The following is a 24,140-nucleotide window of genomic DNA, read 5'->3' on the forward strand; positions in this document are numbered from 1 at the left end:
TATTTTTGTGTCTAGAGGCGCCTGGGTGGCTCTGTTGATTGAGTGTCCGACTTCAGCTCAGGTCATGATCTCACAGTCCATGAGTTCGAGCCGCGCATCAGGCTCTGTGCTGACAGCTCAGAGCCTGGAGCCTGCTTCGGATTCTGTGTCTCCCTCTCTCTCTGCTCCTCCCCTGCTCATGCTCTGTCTCTCTCTGTCTCAAAAATAAATAAAAACATTTAAAAAAAACTTACAAATAAAATAAAATAAAAATAAATAAAAAATATTTTTGTGTCTATAGTCATAGGGATGTCAATGTGTAATTTTCTCTTATAGTGTTTCTTCTCAGGATTTAGTATTCAAGTTACACAGACCTCAGAAAATGACTTGGAAAGTGTAGTCTCTAACTCTATTTTCTCTACTTGCTTCAGATTTGTATTATTTCTTCTTTAAATGCTTGAAGGAATTCACTAGTGAAACCATCTGGATCTAAATTTTTCTTTGTGTGAAGGCTTTTAATTATTAATTCAATTTATTTAACAAATACAGAGCTATTGATGTTTTCTATTTCTTCTTATATCAATGTTAGCAGATTTTATCTCACTAAACAAGAAATTTGTCCATTTCATCTAAGATGATTTTCTTCGTCTCTTACTGCTTCTCACATCATATAATAACAATTCCTGGACTCAGGTCTTTTTCTTTCCACTTTACTAAACCAAACGCATCTCTCCTGACTTATTTAGCTAAATGTTGTATTTTCCTTTTCTGTGAGCTTCTCTAAGCCCTTACTGTTTTAATCTTATACTGCCTTAGTTTTTCATTATCTTTCATTATTAAATCTCTGCAAATAGACTCCTTGAAGGCAGAAATTACATCTTTAACTTCATTGTCCTCCATAGCATCAAGCATGCTTGCTTAACATTAAATAAATATTTTGAGAGTACTGATTTGCCCACTCTGTGGGTTACTCTAAACATCTACTGTGGAAAAGCTTGGAGCATCTCATAATTCCAGGAAGCATGGAAGTGTTAAAAATAATGATAATAATGAAAACTATTTGGGGGCATGTCAAAAGGCAAAGTAGCCAACCTGAAAGAGTTTCCAATGGCCAAAACCGAACCGATTTGAGAAACAAAATAAATAATAATAACATTGGATTATGTAACTTAAAAATAAAATAAATGCCTGGGAGTCCATAATGATATAAAAATAATTGAATAAATAAATAAATGGGAGAAAAGAGACAAGTCTTCTCGCAGAATTTCAGACAAAAATGTAGAAGGAAGGAGTCAAAACAGAAAATAATTGCAACACCCAGTAGTATTTGTTACAGGCCAGATTTAAGGATGAATACTAAAATTTTAGTGGGCAAAAACTTAAACAAGAACATGATAGTTATATAGCGTCTAAGAAGACCCCTAAAATATTAAAATCACTCTAGTCATTTTAACGTATGTCCAAAAGTATTTGATACTCTTCTTTCTATTCAGGAGATGGAACTTAATTTCTCTCCCCTTGACTGTGTGCTAGCATTAGTGACCTGCTCTAAATAAATATAATATTGAAAAGAAAATAGTAACTGTGAAGGAATCTGGCAGACAGATCAAGTGATCAAGGTTCATATCACCAGTAAAAGTCATGAAGATATCATGTACCTTTGAAATAATGAGAAGGGCACTTCACCTCTGTGGTATTGTTCCCTAGGATCCAAAAGCCTAGTTCAATCGTGACAAAACCTCAGGAAAAAGCAAACTGAGGAAAATTCTACAAAATACCTAATACCCTTCAAAACTGTCAAGGTCTTGAAAAACTGGGAAAAACTGTGAAACTATCACAGATTGTTGGAAACTAAGGGGAAGTAATCCCTGTGGTATTCTAGATGGGATCCTGGAACAGAGAAGGAAGAAATGAAAAACTAGTGAAGTCTAAATAAAGTATGGATTATAATTAATTGCACCGGACCAAGGTTAGTTCATTAGTTTTGATAAGTGTAGCAAGGTTACATAATCATAGCACAAGTACCATTAGGGGGATCTGGGTAAAGAGTATACAGAAACTCTCTGTATTATCTTTCTTCTTTTTTAAAAAAAAAATTTTAATATTTATTTATTTTTGACAGAGAGAGAGAGAGAGACAGAGTGCGAGTGAGGGAGGGGCAGAGAGAGAGAGAGAGAGAGAGAGAGAGAGAGACAGAATCTGAAGCAGGTTCCAGGTTCTGAGCTGTCAGCATAGATGCCTACATGGGGCTCCAATACATGAGCCATGAGATCATGACCTGAGCTGAAGTCAGATGCTTAACTGACTGAGCCACCCACATGCCCCTCTGTATTATCTAATTCTTCGGTAAAAAATTAAAATTGTTTAAAAATGAAAAGGTTGTTTTCTTTTTAAACTTTTAAAAAGCATCTATTGTATCAGACCACACCTTTATGTTTGGATTCACTGGAAGTCTGTGCTCCTTGTATTTATATTAATAATTGAATTTATGCTCCCTTTTGTGAAATATACTGTCTAGATTGGATTTAAAACCACACATCAACATTTTTAAGAAATGGACTAAATAAGAGCAACTTATTAGTAACAACATTAATAAAAGCTATACCAATTACATCCAAGAAGACACAGGACACCATTAGAGAAGTAAATAATAAATGTAAATATCCAAAACCACTCTTCCTCCAAAAGTCAGTGAGATAATACAGATTCTCTTAGGAAACAAATACATAAAAGAAATTTATAGCTATCTTTTGGTGAAGTAGTACCACATTATTTTACATTTTAACTTTACAACTTTAAAAATATATGAAATTTATACTGGTTCTATATGTTTCCAGGTCAAGATGGCAAACTGATCACATAATTTATCCCGTGCCTTTCTACGTTCCTATTAATATTAAAGTCAAGAAGCTGGATCCATACATCTATAAAACCAAAGAAAATAGGAATGGGTGAAAAAATTCGGAAAAATTCTAGATGATGGAGTTGAACAGAGGACTAATAAAGCTGTAATCTAGATACATGTGGGAAGAGAGGATGATCCAAAGAATCCAGAAAGTTGGAGAATACTGCAGAGAAACAATCAGATTTCCAACAAACTCCCTAAAAAATAGGGTGCTAGACTATAATATCTCACAACAGAGGAAGAGTTTCCAGTAGGATTTTTATTCTTTTTTTAAAATTTTCATTCTTAAATATAACTAGATAAAAACTATTGACAGACATTTGAAAAAAGTTGGAAAGATAAAAGAAACTATTTATAACAAACAGACAGAGAAAATGTCCTTTGAGGAAACCTGAATAATTTGGGGAACAGAAGAGAATTTTAAAATCTCTAAAAAATAAGATCAAGGGGGATGCCTGGGAGGCTCAATTGGTTAAGCAGCTGGCTTTTGGCTCAAGTATGGTCTCAGGGTTCATGAGTTCAAGCTCCACATTGGGCTCTCCGCTGTCTGTGCAGAGCCCACTTTGGATCCTCTGTCTCCCTCTCTCTGCCCCTCCACACCCACACACATGTGCGCGCGCTCTCTCTCTCTCTCTCTCTCTCAAAAATAAATAAGCATTAAAAAAATTAAAAACAAACAAGAATAAGATTCTTCAAAAAAGGAACAAAAACTAAGGAAGAGTACTAGAAAATTAAATTCAAAAAATTTAGAAGTCAACATCAGGTAAGAAAATCAATTTGAATAAGCCTCTCAAAAATTTTTTAAATACCAGAAATGGAAAACAGAAAAGAAAACAGAAAAGATGTAGAAAATCTAACTAGAAGGCCCAACTACTATGAATTCCAAAGAGAATTCCAAGGAAAAACAGAAGGGAGAAAATAATCAAAGAAATCATTTAAAAGAAATTCCCACAACTAAAGGTCACAACTTTTCAGAATGAAAAAGCCCTTCAAGAAGGGATATCAAGGAAAGAATCATAACCAGTTATTTATTAGTTACAGATCCTAAAGATAAGTGTCTAAAAATGGAAACAGGAAAAGTAACTTTCAAAGGACAAGAATCAGATTTCTTATCAGCAATACTGGATGCTAAAAAATAGAGCAATGTCTCCCAGTTCCTAAGGAAAATTATGTTTAACCTCTAATTCTTGATCTAGCCAAAACATTAATAAGTCATTTTCACACATGCAGAAATTCAGAATATTTACCTCCTACATTCTCTTTTCAGGAAGCATCCTAAGAAGGCTTTAGCAGCACATAGGATTAAAGTGAGAAAGAGGAAGACATGCATCCAGGAAAGATCAGTGTCCAACAAGATGCCTAGGTAGCAAGTGCTCCACCATGGGACAGAGGGAGGTATTCGGATAAAGGGGGAATTCCAAAGATTTCATTCGACCTTCTGAGAGGCTCAAAGTACTTAATGGTAACATAATGGCATAAAATGCAAAGAAAAACAAAAGCAACTAGAAACTGTACAAAAACAAAAAGCTATACCAGATAAGGCAATGTAATCATAGCATACTACTTAGATGAGCAGTTGAGTGATACTTATATATTCATAATAATTTTGTATTCATTTTCAAGTTTTATAATCAACCTGCACACAAAACACTAAAGTCTTAACATGGTTAAAAATAGAAGATAAATGATGGGACACCTGGGTGGCTCAGTTGGTTGAGGGTCCAACTCTTGATTTTGGCTCAGGTCATGATCCCAGGGTTGTGGGATTCAGCCCCACATTGGGATCCACACTGAGCATGAGAGCCTATTTGGGATTACAGAAAATAATACAAATGATACCAACTTTAATAATGTAGAACTAACCACACAAATGAGAGAGACTGGAAGATATTAAAGGGAAAAGAAGTTGTGAAAGGGTAATATTCTCATCTTATAATGTAAGAAATCATTAGATACTCTCTATAGTTAAAAAGACAGAAATATAGAAATAAGTATATTATTGTAAAGTACATAGGTAACGAGAGAATTAAGAATTGGAGTATTTTGAGAATCAGGACAATAGGGAGGTAGTGGTACAAATAAGCTAGATCTTTATCTATCATCATAGTAAGTCAACGGATCTTTTTGTGTCCTAAGACTCAATTTCCAAAGTGGGGGAGGGTGGATCCCCCCACATCAACGAACAATTCTCAGACACCAGCAACATGTCTAGTAATTGAACCAAATTGTGACACTATCTACCTGGAGATAGCACCAGATTCTATTAAGGGTTCTGTCCTACAATACTGCCTCCCCACTCTGACCAGTTCAGAGTGACAGTTGCAAGTTTGGGTTGTTACCTATGCTTCTGACCCTTCAGCTACAGACTAGAGGTTCTCATGATGACTGCTTCCTTGGACTTCAGATGCCAGTCACAAGTCCTGACTGTCACCTGTATTTCCTTTTTTTAAAAATTCTTTTTAACATTTATTTATTTTAGAGACAGAGAGACAGAGCACAAGTGGGGGAGGGGCAGAGAGCGAGCCAGAGACAGAATCTGAAACAGGCTGCAGGCTCTGAGCTGTCAGCACAGAGCCTGACATGGGGCTCAAACCCATGAACCGTGAGATCATGACCTGAACTGAAGTCGGACGCTTAACCGACTGAGCCACCCAGGTACCCCGTCACCTGTATTTCTGACCAACTGCCTAAAACTCAGAGGTTTCCAAGACCTCCTCTTTGATTAGTTTACTAGAACTGCTCACAGGACTCGGTGAAACATTTTACTTACTAGATTATCAGCTCATCATTAAAGGATATGACTCAGGAAGAGCCAGATGGAAGAGGTGAGAAGGCAAGGTATGGGGAAAGGGCAGGGAGCTTCCATGCTCTCTAAGTTGTGCCACTCTCCCTAATCTCCATGTATTCACCAACACGGAAGCCTTTGGAACCCTGCCCTTTGGATTTTTATGGAGGCTTCATTACATAGGCCTGAGTGATTAAATCATTAGCTATTGGCAATAGATTCAACCTCCAGACCCTCTCTCCTCCAGGAAATCAGGGGGTGCAACTGAGAGTTCCAACCTTCTATTCATGGTTGGGTCCCCTGGCGACCAGCCCCCATCCCTAGGTGCTTCCAAAATTCACCGCATCAACATAAACCCAGTTGTGGTAGAAAGGAGCTTATTAAGAATAACAAGACCCCCATTTCACCCTTATGGCTCTGAAGCAGACTTCAAAAACTCAGGAGAAGACCAAATATTATAACAAAAGATATTCCTATCGATCTTATCGCTCAGGAAATGCCAGGAGTTGTGGGAGTGGTAAGGCAGGAACGGTGGGCAAAGATCAAACACATATAAGAAATATATTCTGGTCATCTGAATGATGAAATATATATTTCTTATAAATCACGGTATTCAGCAGATAATACCCAAATTTGATAAATTGGGAAATGGTTGTTACACGCAAAGCAACACCACACACACTTGCACTCAATTTAGCCAACATTACATATCTAGAGCTTTAAAGGCTCTAGACAAAAATATAAACACAGAAACAGTTAAAAGAATTACAAGCTTTTCTCTGGGCAATGACTCTGGGGGTGGAATCCAGAACTATAGTTTTTCATTATAAGCCTACTCTATTTTTCAATTTTTAGAAGCAGATATGTGTATTTTATTGAGGAAAATAAATGTGAAATATTTATTTGGAAATCACCCAACTAGACTATGCTTCATAGTGCAGACCTCAGCATGTACATAAGCTCTTGGTATTTCAGAAATTAAGAGACAACATTTTTAAGCCTCCAATAGGAATGTCTGCTACAAATTCTACCATGTGGCAGACAATATCACGGAAGTAATTTTAGAACACGTGACAAAATAGCCTGCTTTGGGTATAGTAAGTGTTAAGGAAATTAAAAACTGTGGTTAAAATATGTGAGAAATGGATGAAGTGAGTTAATGCCTATCCTTCATAACTCTCCATGATGGTCCCTAACACATATTACAGAAAGGGGCACATTGGTCTCATTAGGTCACTAATACAACAATAGAAGACTGCTTAAATTGGAGCCATCCTGGACTATCTGGAGACTGTCATTTATTCCCTCTGAGATTTCCAGTAGGCAAGGTGACAACCTGCCCATCAGAATCAGCATCTGTGAGCCACATCCCCAGCTTTCATTTCTAGGACACAATACCTCCACCATTTAAACATGATGTAGCTCAAATGACTTTAGGCATACTCTGACACCACAGAATTTATGGCGCCTGAAATTAGGGATGTACCTGATAGGGCATGAATTTGAGTTTTCTGGATATGACAACTACTGTGTGATATAGATTTGAAAAAAAGTAAAGTGAAGTCAGAAATTTTAAAAAGAGACAAATGTCAAAATAAGAACGATTGTAGAGTCTGTGGATGGTATTCTCATTCATCTTCAAATTTCCTTTGCTCCATGTTTAAACATTTCAAATAAAGAGTTTTTCCAATGTCATTCGATACAGGCAAACATCTGAAATTCAACAGCCGACTTTAAATACTTCCCATCTTGTAGGAGCGTTAAAAATGAATGCTGGCTTGCTTTTCCTAAAGAAAAAAAAATATGGGCTTCTATCCTCCCTTCCTGAATGAGAATTTTCCAGCCGTTGCTAACTTTCCAGATGTAAATTCTCAGAGTTGGACAGTCCTATATCTAAATACTCCTTTTTAGCAAAAATTAGGTCTCAGAAAAGCTCCCAAGTAGTAATAGACTTCAGATCTCTGTTGGAATTCATTACGGAAAGAATTTATCTGTACATATATAGAGATATAACTAGAAGAGGGAAGTCTCCATGATGTTTTTGTAATAGAATAACAATAAAAAAGCAAATAATCTATAAATGTGATAAGACTGCCTTGCTGTGAATGAAATAAGAGCTTAAGGAGCCTTCAGATCATGTCATGTGAGCTTTCATAAGCCTTCCAGAAACAGGAAAGGACGAGATTTTCCTACCCTGCCAGTCTGCTCTGTTGTTTCTGATGTATTTCACCCATAGCAGCGGTTGTTACTTTTATAATTACCATGTAATCCTTTTAGGTGAAGTGCCACGACAGCAAAGATGTTGTGTCATTTGCTACTACATTTCATAACCTAGAAGAGTATCTCACATACTCTTATCGTAAAAAGCAAAGGGACAAGGACAGATGAAAGTGCTTTGCAAAGTCTTAAAACGTGTTAAGACGTTAGTTATCGTTGCTGTTACTCAGCATAATCTACTTCCTTGTTGGGGCTGGCTCCTAAGAGCTCTAACAGCCATTCCCTGTGTTTCGGATCCTAATACTAGGCTACGTAATTAGACTCAGCTACAGGTGACAGGGAAAACAGCACAGTATTCAGGGTGAAAACCAAATGCCGCCTCTGCGACTCACTTATTGGCTGAATGACCTTGAGCAAGTTACTTAAACTCCATGCTTAGTTTGCTCATCTGTAAACCAGAAGATAACGGTGTCTAACTAATAGGGCCGTTGTGAGAATTAAACGGGCTACTGTATGTAACTCACTGGAAACAAGGCCTGGCGTACAGAAAGTTCTAAGAGGGCTGCTGGGGCTGATGTTACTGCTCCCACAGAGCAGGAAGTTCAGTAAGGTCCACACGGTGATTTGTTTTAAACTGCTTAATGCTGTACAAGTTTAAGGATAAACAGCATCCTTAACGCCGTACAAGTTTAAGGATAAATTTTGTGTCCTTGAATTTCTCTGAGTTTCAGCAGGATGCACTGTTCCTCTACATATCTAGCTCCCTAAAGAGCCGCAAGGAGCTACAGCTCAGTAAGTTATATGTTTGGGGGAAATATGGATATTAGCTGAGGCTTTTAATCAGAGAGGCAGCTTCAGGGTCTCCATCCACTCTTTACGGGGTTTTCAATGCGTTTTCACTTTCATGAGGCCTCTTCATGTGACCTGGACATGACAAGCTTCTTTAAACATGAAACAGTTTTCGTTTTGATTGAGATTTGCTTTAGAAACATTCCTAGTGTCAATGAGCTAACGTATTTTCAGATACCGATTTCGTTCAGAAGAGCTTAGTTTATTCTTATTGTACACATGATAGAGCTTGTGAAGTTATATTTATATTGACTCTTTGTTCCATTAGTCTTGAAATCCAGATGCCAGTTCGCCTCAGTGTAAACCTATCAGATGGACCTGAACTTTTCTCGAGTATTTAAAAGGAAAAGCCCAAGACAAAATAACATGCCATTTCTGAACCATACTCTGTGCTCCAAGCAAGACCCTTCAGTTACAACTTCTAAATTAGGTCAAGGGGTTCTCCTGGGGGGGGGGGGGGAGTAGTTCGCCAGAGAAGTTCTAAAATTCCCAAAATAAAGCATAAAGCAATATGCCATCTCACTGATTCTTGTTTGTTCTTTTCCAGTGCTTTGGGAAATGTTAGACCATTGGTCTGCATCATTTCATCTCCTTGTAGGGGAAAAACCGTCAATGGCAGCTGTTGCTTCAGACTTCCATAATCTCTCAGGTTCGTTCTAAGAGATCCAAGAGGACATCGCCCCAAATTTCCTTTGCAGAGGTGATCATGCCATCACCCCAGTGTAAAGCTTACTAGCGTGTGTCTCTCTCTGTGTGTATATATGTATTTATGTATGTATATATAATGTACATGAGCTGTTACTGATTTATTTTTCATTTATTGCCTTCTAGAACCAGGGGTTGGGCTTTTCTATAACTAGTAGGTCTACAAATGGCTGCTGGGTTTTAAACCCTTACACACGATCAGTTACACAAAAACAAAAATCCTCCCAGGGTAACAGAGCCCAGAAAAGCTACTTCTAACTTGCTTTCCTTCTGACTATACGATGTACTTCTAATTACACAACACTGTGAGGTTCCTGTACCATCTTGCATATTTTCATCCAAAAATTCAAACCTATTTCATCCTGAGAACAAAAGCTGGCAAGAAGCACTCGAGTGATGAGTGAACAAAATGCAATAAAAAAGCAGCATACTGACATGGAAATGTCATGTGTGCTGCTGAATGGCACACAGCTCCAAAGTTTACCAAAATATTGTGAAACACTTTGCCAATGAGCATATAATTGACTGAAAGACTTGCCAGCACTATTCTAGAGATGTCTAACATACTATATAATAAAGAAGATCATTTACAAAAAAAAAAAATTAAATGTTAGAATACATTTTTAAAGAGCTTCCAAAACCAATGCGTTTTTTCCCCCAATTTTGGCCAAGGAAATTACTGAGATATTATCAGCTTTCATGTTTTGATGTTCATATTTTCCTGGCTGCCTATCACTTGCATTTCTGCATGACAGTCAAATCAATCAGTCAATCAACATGTATTCATTATTGAGAACCTAAGAAGCATACATTTCTTGGCTCAGATTGCTATTGGTCAGATCCTGATTCAGGAGGCCAGCGTCTGTCCTTCTTTACGAGCATGTATATTCTTCCATCCATCCACCCATCCATGCATCCATCCGTCTAACCATTCACCCGTCTAACCATCTTTCTAACAAGTATTAATTAGTCAAGTATCTAAGATGCGTCAAGCACTCAGAGAAATAATGGCAAACAAGAGAGAGTTTATAGTGTAGCTGGAAAGATCCACTTTGTGCTCAGTGTAGGATAAAGAAAGAACAGCCTGCTAGATGGGCAGTGGAGAGAAAGGTTATAAAGAAACTTCTGAAAGATATAGCATTTATCCTGAGGTCTTAAGAGTAAGTGGTACTGAGTCAGAAAACAATGAAGAGAGTTAGGGGTCAGAAGGAACAGCACGATTAAACGATCCAACAGGAAAAAAAAAAGAGCAAAACATTAAAAAAACTCACAGAAGGAAAGGCTGGCATACAGAGAACATGGAAAGAGGCGGCAAGAAATAAGACCAGAGAGACGGGCACAGGTTGGGACTCTTCCTGTTTTTCTAAGATTCATCCTTTGCCTTCGATCCCTTTTCTCTGACAGTTTATCATTTTAATAAATACCAGACAGGACTCTAATGATATACCCTGAAATAGCAATAAACAATGCCAGCATTATTCTAGTATTCTTAACATGAACCTCTCCTTGCAACCCTGTGAACTGTCCATAACTAAACACAAGCAACTCTCCACTTACCCACCAGGGAAGTCTGGAGAGCTTTTTACACGACAGGTTAAGCACTGGGGCTGCATCTCCGCCTGTGAGTTACATTTCCTTTTTGAAACTTACTTAATGAGGAAAAAGAATGCAAAACTAAAGAATACCTTGAATGTCAAAAAATAAAAAGGGAGGAGCATCACCAGTACTCCTTTACCTTCGAGTAAAAGTTCTCCCGCAGCTGTTGATCACAGTTTGAGAGACAAGAGGTTTCAAAGAGAAATAAAGATTTCAACACCATAACTTTCCATTAGTTGATTACATAAACAATGAAATGCTTTCATAGAAAACATCAAAATCCTTAACTATGAAATTCATATATTGATGCAATGCTTGTTTATTTTTAAAAGTTTTTTTTTAATGTTTTAATTTATCTTTGAGACAGAGAGAGACAGAGCATGAGCAGGGGAGAGGGGGAGAGAGAGGGGGAGACACAGATTCTGAAGCAGGCTCCAGGCTCTGAGCTGTCAGCACAGAGCCCGACGTGGGGCTCGAACTCATGGAGTGTGAGATCATGACCTGAGCTGAAGTCGGATGCTTAACCGACTGAGCCACCCAGGCCCCCCTGCAATGCTTGTTTATATTCACACACACTTATACGCACATCTGTGTGTGCATCTATATCTCACCAGGCAGTGAGGGGAGTAGTCATGCTTAGCTTTGATCCTTGTGGGTTAAGACAGGGCAACAACATCCACTTCATGTTCACCTCTGAAGACAAAGAGGCAATTTTGGATTTCAGCTCTTTTTCATACTGGATTCTTTTAAAATTCAAGTAGAATGGGGGCGCCTGGGTGGCGCAGTCGGTTAAGCATCAGACTTCAGCCAGGTCACGATCTCGCGGTCCGTGAGTTCGAGCCCCGCATCAGGCTCTGGGCTGATGGCTCAGAGCCTGGAGCCTGTTTCCAGTTCTGTGTCTCCCTCTCTCTCTGCCCCTCCCCCGTTCATGCTCTGTCTCTCTCTGTCCCAAAAATAAATAAACGTTAAAAATTCAAGTAGAATGAATTATGATTCAAACCAGTGTTACATATCCTAATTTCCAATTGAGGGTTTGTTTGTTTTTAGTCTTAAATACTTTGTTTCACGATGGTGAGTCCCAGTAGGTACCTGCTAAATTCCCAAACGAGAAGCAACTATATTTCACGAAAATGTTTACATCTAGTACCAAACACATCTTTATCTTAATAAATTAGGAAATGTCTCTCCTATCCTTTTGTTTTTTAAATCCTCTTTTCTTTTCATTTTGGCACATGAACTTGTAGCCATGGCCAAACGCCATCGGTTCAGAGTATTAACTTAAACAGCTGGGAGGGATTGATGCCTGACGTGGCACCAGCCCCCTCCGCCAGCCAACCCTCCTTGAGCTCTCCCCACCCGAGTTCTGGGTTCTGGCCCCACTGGCCTTTTCTAATTAACCCCTCCACTCCCGGTTGTCTACAATGATATAGCAAAATCTACCAGCGGGCTCCTTTGGGCTTAATCTGTAGAACTTTCTTACAACCACAGCCGTCTAATAACTGGGACTGTTTACTTCATGGAGTAGTAAACTGTCCTTACCTATGTCTGAGCACCAGACTATTAGCTGGATAATCAATCAAGACGCCAGAGAAGAAACAGGTGGTTTCCACGGAGGAAAGTGGCCAGAGGTCCAGGTTTGGCCACATCCCTCCCTAATCGTTAAAATAACCTGGAGAGCAGACTTCCCGTCTGCCCTGATGTGGGTTGAGGCACCCTCAGTGCCAGTAATAAGATGACTTAACAAGTGGTGTAGATACGCGTCTTATGTCATCCTCACAGCAGTGCAATGATATTATTCTCAAAGAAATAGAGGCTCAGAGCATTCGTTGACTTGTCCAAGGCCATACAACCAGGAGTGGAATAGCGGAACACAGGGTCTTCTTAGTCCCGGTGAATCACATGCCCTAAAAGGGCCACAGCTCAGGAGATGCCTCAGAAAGATTCTGGGACCGGCTGCATGAAAATCGCTATGGGTAATTTTAAAAATGCGTATTCCTGAATCTCAGCCAAGAGCCATGAATTAGACTCTTGGAAGGTGGGTCCAAGAATCCGCATTTTAATAAGCTCCCTAGGTGTTTCCTATTCACAGGAGACTCAGAAAACTGCTAATCTAAGTCTTTTCTTCTATCTCTAAACTTTGGAGGCTTAGTTTTTCATTAGGAACACTCCTGGGGTTTTTTTTCTTATCCATCACTTGAATATCTTTTATGAACAAGTCGCAGCTCTGGCCCTCCTGGTTTCACAGGGTGTTTTTTTAAAGTTTATTTATTTATTTTGGGGGGGGGGAGAGAATCCCAAGCAGGTTCTGTGCTATCAGTGTGGAGCCCAGCGTCGGGGCTCGTTCCCACGAACCATGAGATCATGACCCGAGCCAAAATCAAGAGTGGGATACTTAACTGACTGAGCCACCCAGGCGCCGCCCTCACATTTTTCACTTAACAAATACTTATGTAGCATTTGCTACCTGTAAGGCCCTATTGATTGATGATTAAATTCTCACCACAACCTTACGTGCTAGATAATATTATGATACTTATGTTATAAATGAAGAAACTTAGGCACAGAGACGCTAGAGGTTCTTGCCTCAAGGGTCCCAAGATGTGACCTTAGGCTGTCTGGCTTGAGCCCATGTGTCAACTACCACACTATGCTTCCAACACAGACCTGCAGCTTCCAACAAAGGTTTGGGATTGTCGTGAGAGGCACTGGGAGAACACCTGCAGGCCCCTTAGATCTGAGCTTTATGCACCAGCTTACAGTTCCTTGAAGACGCCCTCCTGCTCCGTATCCCTGTGTCTTCACGTGCTCTGCTCTCTCTGCTAACATGCCCACCACCCCTCCTGCACGTGGCTAATCCCGCCTCATCTGGCAAACCTAGAGGCCATTTCTGGGTGTCCAGGATGAGGTAGGTTCCCCTCTTCTCCGTTCCCAGGGCCCAGAGCTCACTGGCCTCATGGTGTTAATTACACTGAGCTATACCCACAGATCTGCTCCTACCTTCCACAGGAGACTGTAGAGCCCCTGAGGACACACACTGGGACTTATTTATCTTCTGCTCCAGGTGTCCAGTGGCGAGAAGGAGCTCTATAGATGCTTGCAGCATAAATGAAAGGTTGCATTCAAAGCAAGGAATGGTTATTTGCTTTGTAATAGAATTTACCAAAGGTTTCCAAACCCCTGTGTTCATTTACATATCATTAATTTCTGGACAGAAAGTCTGGAGGGCAGAAAGTGAAAGCCACTGCCAACTGGAGAGCCATCCAAATTTCAGATAAAATGCCTCTGAAATTATAATTTAAGTCAGTGGGAAATCTTCTATTGATCTATGAAAATGTGAATTAGACACAGGTTTTCAGGGACACTCCTGATGCATAAAGGGAGGTGCACACATTAAAGGGTGTTGGCTTTGGTGCTATACATGTGTAAGCAGATGGGGGAAGTGAAGCTTGGCTTGTGAGTTCAGTCCTTTCCTCTCCAGCTGGCAGAAGCAAGAAATTTTGAGAGCTCTGCTCTCCTGGCTACTGAAGAAGGATCAAGTTTCCCTGCTCTGCAATGACCGCCGAAGCCATCTGGAGAAAACAAAATTCTCTCACACAAGAAGAACATAAAGAACAATGGGGAAGCTGCGAGACTTTGGTTCTTCAGCTCCTCCAATCGAGAAAAGTCTAGCTGGTGTTTTTATCTAACTTGTCTCTAAGTGGCCTAGGAAATCAAACAGGAGAGTTGCAAAATGTTCTATAGTCTTAGGGTAAGAATTTCTTACATGCCCAGAAAGCCACTGGAGTTATAATTAAATTCCTCAAATAAGCAAAACAGCCCCAAACATGGAATATTAACCTCCTCATCTTGTGTAGCTTACATTCTTTAGATTGTGTACATGCTAAACAGACTCACTGACATTTTTCTGCCTTTAAAAGAGATTTCGACTTTTTCCCTCACATCAAAGAAAGTATATCAAAAAAAATGCAAAATGGGATTTGTGATTAGTAGAAACAGACCATATTAATTTTTCCTTCTAAACAATACCCTGAGAGGAAAGCAGGCTAAACCCATTATGTTAATTCAGTGATGGAGTGCTCAGATTACGCCGCAAAAGTAAACAACGTGCTTCAGATAAAGCAGACTACGGCACACCTCACAATTATATTTCATGGTAGAAAATAGGTTTAGGAAGCTTTTGGCCTGGTGATTTAAGGAAAATGCCCTACAAGCTTCATGTGAAACATGCAGTTCTACAAAACCCATATTTTATGAAATAAGGTCCGGTCAATGTTTTGACCAAAAATTCAGGAGTGCGTGCCCCCTGCCATGGATGTAGGTTTGGGCCAATTATCTCTGCTGTGCCCGCTGGTCAATGAATGCAGTATTATTTCCCTTCAAACTGGATCCTATGGGACAAGCCAGGAAGCCTTATGCGTGATTGGAGAGAGCATCTCCAAATAAAACCCACGGAGAGAATGCATTCCTCACCAAGGAGAACTCATCAATCATATGAATAAGTTTTCCTCTTCTTTAAATGCCTATCCCCTCCTTTCATTCAGTTCGTTCTCAGGAAATGCATTGTGAGAACTGATCTAAGCTAATCTGATCATTCACTGATATTAGGTTCCTTCTAGTAGGTGAGACCTGGAGGTCTCCTCTCCCATGACCTTGGTACCCAATTCTCCCACACACACCAACACACATTCTGCACATATTAGCGAGCAAGCACAAAAAACAGTTAGGTAACCAGCTCCCTGAGAAGTTCTTCTCCGTTATCTCAGTTTTTGTTATCTTCAAAAGGGTTCCCAATACTTGGCTACCTAGATTTTTAACATCCTGCTCACACAATGGTATAGAATCCACAAATCCTGAACCCCATTCATTTCCACCATTGTGGGAAATAACAATTCTGAATACCCCTTGCTGATCCGAAACTAAGATCACTGAAGCATTTATCGTAATCATCTCATTAATCTTTCAAATACTAAACACCCTGTACTGAATATTCTCAATTAGGTGCTGCAGATATTAGCTTGCTATCTCTGAGATACAGATTAATTCACATGTGATACACACACCCTACAGTTTCCACACTCAAGAACTTAAAAGTAAATTACAGAAAACATGATCAAATGAAATATTCATTTTAACATCTTTTTTATTAAATTTAAGATTCAGATTACTTATTCTAGGTAGTACGTGGAAAAACTCCCCCTTACTGAAGTCAAGAATCTGTGCCAAATCAGGGGCGCCTGGGTGGCTCAGTCAGTTAAGCGTCTGATTTTGGCTCAGGTCATGATCTTACAGTTCGTGGGTTTGAGCCCCATGTCAGGCTCTGTGTGGACAGCTCAGAGCCTGGAACCTTCTTCAGATTCTGTGTGTCTCCCTCTCTCTCTGCTCCTCCCTCGCTCATACCGTCTCTCTCTCAAAAATAAAACATTAAAAAAAAAAAAAAAATCTGTACCAAATCTTATTTCCTTTCCACTGAATATGAATGACTGGGGGTCTGAAAAGAACATGGGTGGAGAACACAAAAATCTGGGTCCCAGTTCCATATATGCAAATAACCATGTGATTCCTATAAGTTAGGAACCTTTGTGTTAAAGTTTCCCTGAAAGGTATTGTCTGGACAACTGAGATGCATTTTTTTTTTAAGTTTACTTATTTTTTTATTTTTTTTATTTTTTTAAATTTTTTTTTTCAACGTTTATTTATTTTTGGGACAGAGAGAGACAGAGCATGAACGGGGGAGGGGCAGAGAGAGAGGGAGACACAGAATCGGAAACAGGCTCCAGGCTCTGAGCCATCAGCCCAGAGCCTGACGCGGGGCTCGAACTCACGGACCGCGAGATCGTGACCTGGCTGAAGTCGGACGCTTAACCGACTGCGCCACCCAGGCGCCCCTAAGTTTACTTATTTATTTCGAGAGGGGTGCGGAGGAGCAGAGAGAGAGAGAGAGAGAGAGAGAGAGAATCCCAAGCAGGCTTCATACTGTTTCAGCAGAGCCCAACATGGGGTCTTGATCTCACAAACCATGAGATAATTACCTGAACCAAAATCGAGTGGGACGCTCAACCTACTGAGCCACCCAGGCACCCCATGATGCCTATTAATGCACACGAAGACAAGTGACAGAGTAAAATAAATTAGGTAACATTACTTAACACATGTGTGTGATTCTCCCAATCTAACCACCTATCCTATATATCACCTCTAACCCATTAGCCTATAGCACTTCATTAACCATATGCCAATTAAAAAAAAACTTACCTGCCTACTAATAAGGAACAGATTCTCTGGTCTAAGAACAAAACTTCAACTTTCTGTATAGCCTGATTGGCCACCGCTTTGGCCATTTCTTCCCATTTCCTGTCTCTGTACTTGCCTCAGCTCCAGCTGCTCCCAATACCTGTTTGCACACACTCTCCAGGATCTACCACCATTGAGCTCTGAGACCATCATAAATTCATCTCCATTTTCCCACTGCACCTGGCAGAAAGCCTATCCTGGGCACTTGGCTGGCAGCCAGACAAACTGGGCCTAGAAAAACAAGGACCAGGAGACCCCAGACCACAAAGCAGATCCTTGGAGCAGGCCTTAGGGAGAGGAGGTAGGTAGTTAGCAAAAGGAAACAGAACCAAGGACAGGAAGTCCAAGGAATCCTTCACCCCATATGATCTGACTTGTGCCATAACTCATCCACTTGGCAGTCCCACACTCATACTCAATGCCCTTGTCTTCTGTATAAGCCACCTTTTCTCTCCATGCCCTTGACTTAGACTAGAGGAATGGATCCAGTATTCCTCCTAGGTCCCCAATCATATGCACAATATCACCATCCCTGAACGTTTACACTGCCTTTTTGAGAGCCTACTAATATGCCTGCCTCCCCACTGGGCTATGAGCTTCCTGAATGAACAGGGACCTAATTCATCTTTGTGTTCTTAAAACCCTGCAGAGCCCTTAGCCCATGGTAAATGCTTTTTTAAAAAGTTCACTAAATAATTGAACAAATAAACGAAGTCTAGTTTAGAAATGTGACGGTGCCTAATTACTGACTGCTCCCTTAGCTTAGTGATCTGATTTCATCACAATGACCCAGGACAATACCCACCTTTTACTAATTCTACTGTAGTAGGTCAGAAGCAACTTCTAGAGCCACGCCCCAGCAACCTTCGCTGGAAGGTTCTTCACTGGTATTGTCTCTGGTTATTTTTTATATTCCTTTAAATACAGTGGTCACCCTGCACATACACGGTATCTTAATGTTCCAATTATCTTACTAGCAAGTTACCTAAAGTAAAAGGCAGTTGTTTTTTGTTTTGTTTTGTTTTGTTTACAGAATTTCACAATTACAGTTTATTTAAGTTCTTAAAAGTTCTATGATACCATTGCTATGGTCTGAATGTTTGTGCCTCTCCAAAATTTGTTAAGTTGAAACCTGATGCTCAATGTGATGGTATTAAGAGGTGGGGCCTCTGCGAGGTGACTGGGTCACGAAAGGCAAGGCTCTCATGAGTGAGATTAGTGCCCTCATCAAAGGAAGATCCATTGCTCCTCTGCCATGTTAGGTTACAGTGAAAAGACAATAGAGAATGGGCCCTCACTACACACAGAATCTGCCAGTGCCTTGATCTTGGGCTGTCCAGCCTCCAGAACTGTGAGGTTGTTCATAAGCCAGCCAATGTTATGGTATTTGTGTTACAGCAGCTTACGCAGACTAAAATAATTTCTAACAAATACTGACTTACCTCCTATGTGTAAGAAACTAGCTGGGTGGGGCCTAAAATTGTAAGACATCATCTTGGCTTTCATGGGGCTTTTTAGGTCAAAGAAATGACAGCAAGCAGGATGCTCTGTGGGCAGGAAGAGGCCAGGGTCAGGTTCAAAGGAAAGGCAGGGACGAAGCAGGCTCTGTGTCAGGAACCAAGTAATCAAAACAGCAGGTTTACCCAGGGCACCAACTGTCACTCTTTAAAGGCAATCCTTTCAGGAACTCTCTTCCTCTTTAGACATCAGGATCAAAACAAAACAAACAAACAAACAAACAAACAAACGAACATCCAACAATTTATTAAGCTAAGACAGCTAATAAATATTTTAAGCTGTGAAATCTCTTCAGTGTGGCATTTTTGTATTGGATAATAAAGGGAAAATCTGACCTGGCGAAAGCAGAGTTGTGAGAATCACCCCAGAGGAGCCCCAAGTGGCCAACTGCTTTAGCAAACACCTTAGAAGGTGAACAATGACAATGGACCACATGTAAAGGTGAAGGGCACAGCTATAACATATATATAACACATAACACATATAACATGGCAGAGTTTCATGCTTTCCCAAAGATCATCTCCAACTGTGTGTAACTGCATATACCCATTCTTTAGAGATTTAGTTTTTTTTGTTTTTTTTGTTTTTTTTTGTTTTTTTTAAATTCTTTTCTTAACATTTTATTTATTTTTGAGAGACAGAGTGAGACAGAGCACAAGTTGGGGAGGGGCAGAGAGGGAGACACAGAATCGAAAGCAGGCTCTGAGCTGTCAGCACGGAGCCTGACGTGGGGCTCAAACCCACAAACCGCGAGATCACGACCTGAGCCGAAGTCGGATGCTCAACTGACTGAGCCACCCAGGTGCCCCTAGAGATTTAGTTTTAAAGATCTAGCATAAGAATTCTAAACTACCATATTTCTTTTCATAGACACGTTATAAGATACCATCACAATATCTGAACTTGAGTCAAAATTAAACGACTTTCTCCAATTCGGAAACCTACATTTTTCTCCCCTTTGTTATCTATCTGCAGGGGGTTTTTGCATCATTTCTAAATTCAACAGATCTTCCCTACTTAAAACAAAAAAACAAAAAAATAACACGTGATATAAATTCAGAGAGTTAAAATATAAAGGCTGAACCTATTAGCCACACCTTAGAAAGAATGCAGTCACTCCCTTTCTCTCACTTACAATCTTACCAGGGAAGGGAAAGGGAGGGAAAACCAGCTTACTGGTTACCTTATTTATTTTCTACAACCCTGTGATAGGTTTGACTACCCTCCTTTTAACAGATGAAGGAAGTGAGGCTAGATTGCCCAAGGACACAGAGCTAGTATGTGCTGGAATTAGGACTCACACCCCACCGTGAGTCCAAAAACTCTCATGTCCTTGTTCACGAGAATGGAAGCCAATGCTTGGTGGATGGTGTTAGAGAGGAAGCAAAAGAGGGATGTAGAGATTCGCCATAAGGCTTTAAATTATACCTATCCGATGCTGCTTCTAAAAACAGAATTTGATGTCAAGTGTCTCACTGTGGAAAAACATAACTACTCAGATGATTTGGCTGTCTGGAATTACCCAGGCTGGCAGACGCGGAGAGAAGGTGGGTCTCCTTCAGAAGAACCCACTCCGTCACTCTGTCGCCCCTCATTGATATCCAGCTATAGAAACAATAGCTCGCTGAATGGGAAGGAGGGAAGAAAGGAGAGAGAGAGGAGGATAGGAGGGAAGGAAACTCTTGTGTATAAATTTCTAGGAATTTGGCCATGCATATACACTTTGCCAGAGACATTTTTCCTTAGCAAAGGGAAACATGAGAACATGTCACTATTTTCGAAACGAACCCCAGAATAGCATGCTCTGGTCCACTCTTTCCTTTGGAGCTGACTTTTGTCTCGACCTTTTGCAGGAAGCACACTGACTAATACAGGTACGCTGTCTGGAAACAGGCTTTTTTTCTCTAAGAGAACAACGAAATTCCATGTTTTATAGGTACATTCCGAAAGACACAAGCTGATAAACTCTAATGTTTTACCGACATGAGCAATTGAAAAATGAGACATTTGCCATCGATTTTAGAACAACGTGATATCCACCCTTAGGAGGCATATTTGCCTCCTAACCCGGCGAGATGAGGCACAGTGTGGAGGACTGTACCAGCTTTGTAGAGAAGCAGTCTGATCGTCCAGAGACTGCCGCCAGAGGCTCATCTCAGTTTGCTTAACAACTGACCTGGGGCCAGTGCTCCAAATCCCACTTGGGGGGTGGGGGCGACTGTGCCCAACTTCTCGTCCCCAGGACATCTGCGATTCTCCTCACCCCCACGAGGGAGGCTGGAAAGTTTCTCTTAGTCCTATACAGCTTAAACACAAATTAAATTCTTTGGTGCCGGAGGAGGGCTTTGTTCCTGAGCCCTAGAAGGCACTCTCATGCCCCGGCCCCCTAAAAAGGAAGGACGAATGAACAGGGAAGCCCTAAGCAGACTCTGCAGGTTACCAAGGGGGGGCTAAGTACACCTGTGACCTGTAGGTCCGGCCCGCACCAGAAGGTACTTTGCCCTAAAAAGCCATTGTTTGGAGCAAACGTGAACAGGAGTTTGAGTATAAAGGCTGAAAACATACACTTTCCACTACCGCATTTATACTGCATTGTAAGGGTTCCTTTGTAAGCCTAACTCCTCTACTAGGCTAGGAGCTCCCTGAGTCTGGGACTGTGTCCTCAAGGCCTTAGCCACTGTTGGGCTGACAGTGAAAGTCACACCATGCTTGTTGAATATGAGAAAAAAAATAAATGCTACAAACGCAAAGAGGGCTGCCCCCAAATGATAACGTAAGTTTGAAAGCTGATGTGGCACTGAAGTATTTACGAGAGAGAGCACAGAGACTGACTGTATGGAATCATCAGCGGCATCAAATCCTAAGTATCTGACGATCTGGAGAGCAGAGTATTTGAGCACAACCATGGATGTCAAGATGGGTCTAGAGATTGCTGCTCATTGACATATACCTCTCAGTGTGACGTATGAGGGAAAACTATTTAGAAATAGGGAAATTGAACCTTGCACTAACTAGATTCAGATAATTCAGTATTTTCACCACTAAACCACAGAGATCTAGATTACTAGGGAATAGCAATTGTTTTGAATGAAATCTCACTCTGGGTGAGCTAGTTAGTGTTAGCGTAATGAGTTTTTTGTGTACTAGGCTTAATAAAAAAAAAAGCGTATTAGTCGTTTCACACAAATATGGTAGAGTTGATGAATTACTCGTAAGGAAGGCAAATAACCCCTAGTCCTTTTTCGTAATTCTCTTATTTCAAAATACAGAAGTTTACCCTTAAGCACGTAGAATCTTTGATGACGATATAGGCCCAGATAAATGAAGTGATCTGCTCAAGTCACATGGCTAATTAATGATGAAGTGTAAGATTAGAATGTAGGTCTTGCAACCCCGTATCTGCTATACTTTCCACCACATTAGTGGTTTTCAATTCGCGTCCTGCAGATCCTGCCGGTGCCCTGGACAGGGCATGGGGGCTTGAAGGGCACTGTTCCACTGTTGGTCTCATGCTTTCTGTTCAGGTAGGCACACTGGACTTTAGCGCACAGGTATCCAGATTTGTGGATTTCATGCCAGTAAAAAAAAAAAAAAAAAACCAAAAAACTATATACAATTACCATCATGTCATAAGAGAAGGGATATTTTATGTACACATTGAAACAATTTTTAAGAAGAGATATTTTAATGCAAAAGACTTTTGGAAGGACAGAATCTCAAAATAAATGGAGATTCTTTTTTTTAATGTCTATTATTTATTTTTGAGAGAGAGAGAGGGACAGAGTACAAGCGGGGGAGGGGCAAGGAGAGAGGGAGACACAGAATCCAAGGCAGGTTCCAGGTCCCGAGTTGTCAGCACAGAGCCCAACACAGGGCTCGAACCCAGGAACTGTGAGATCATGATCTGACCTGAAGTCGGATGCTTAACTGACTGAGCCACCCAGGCGCCCCAAATGGAGATTCTTGATAAAGCACAACACTACCCCACATTGTCCTCATTTCTTAAGGATCACAGAAAAAAGCCGGTACGGAAAGTCACTGTTCTGTGGACCTGAATTTGGGAAGCAATTGTTTTATGGAAAGAACATAGAATTTGGGTCTTAAACACATCATAGTTATGGGGCATCCTCAGGTGAGTCCTTTTGATCTCTGTCTTCTATCCGCAAAGTTCAGTAACTCCTCACCCACCCACTGCTAGGTTTATTCCTCCACCAAAGAATTGAGTTTGGTTATTCTCATAATGTGGCCTCAGGACTCCCTGCAACAGAGCCATCTGAGGTACATATTACAAGCCCAAGTTCCTTGGCCCCACCCTGGGTGCAGTTCTCGGGAATGGGGTCTAATTCTAAGGAAACCCAGGTTCTTATTTTTCAAATGACGGTTGATAATATCTGCCCTAATCACTGCAGAGTCTGGAGGTAATATTACAAGGATAGAATTCCTTTGAGAATCTGCAGCAGCTGTAAAAGTGGAAATGAGAACAGGAAAAAAACAAGAGCAAGAACGACAAGAATGAAGAGAGTATCTGAAGAAGCCAAATCACTCATTTTTTCACAGTCTGTATTCTCATCCTATGAACAGGGGTTGTGAACAAGACTGGTGACTTTTTAACCCCCTTTTAGAAGCTAAACTATTTTCAAGCAATATCTTTTTTTTAAAAAAAATTAATGTTTATATATTTCTGAGACAGAGACAGAGCATGAGTAGGGGAGGGGCAGAGAGAGAGGGAGACACAGAATCCAAAGCAGGCTCCAGGCCCTGAGCTGTCAGCACAGAGCCTGACACGGGGCTCGAACTCACAAACCGTGAGATCGTGACCTGAGCCGAAGTCAGTTGCTCAACCGACTGAGCCACCCAGGCGCTCCTCAAGCAATATCTTTCAATGAAGCATCATCTTTAGATAAATACAGAGTTGCCCTGATAGACGTGACCAGGCACCCCGTCCCTTCAGCATCCCCTCTCAGATACCAGTAGCCTCTGAGGTCCCCCACAGTAGATGATAACAGAATGATCTGATCTTTGAGGCATCATTCTGGCTCCAGAGAAGGTAAATCTAACCATCAAGCACCAGTCATCAACCAATGCCCCTGGTGTGACTATCATCAGCACAATCAGAAGATACTACCCTTAACTTAGAAAAAAAATCCATCACTGTCCTTAAGGCAGAGGTTCTAACCAAGTAAACCGTCTCCTTTCTTTCTTCATAGGACCTATGGAATCTGTCTCTTACTTTCCATCCTCCATGGCCACAGCCACAGTATAAATCTCTAGAAATTATCTGAGACACTCAGATAG

The 24,140-nt window shown here is 40.6% G+C and overlaps 1 protein-coding gene across 8 annotated transcripts in view; it reads right to left on the reverse strand.

Annotated features, from left to right (window-relative positions):
• ENOX1 (ecto-NOX disulfide-thiol exchanger 1) overlaps window positions 1-24,140 on the reverse strand; it is a 585,762-nt gene that overhangs the window by 305,599 nt on the left and 256,023 nt on the right. The window lies entirely within an intron of this gene.

This window comes from Puma concolor, chromosome A1 (assembly GCF_028749965.1).
Source record: "Puma concolor isolate L17-30 chromosome A1, mPumCon1.1.hap2, whole genome shotgun sequence".
Classification (NCBI taxonomy): domain Eukaryota; kingdom Metazoa; phylum Chordata; class Mammalia; order Carnivora; family Felidae; genus Puma; species Puma concolor.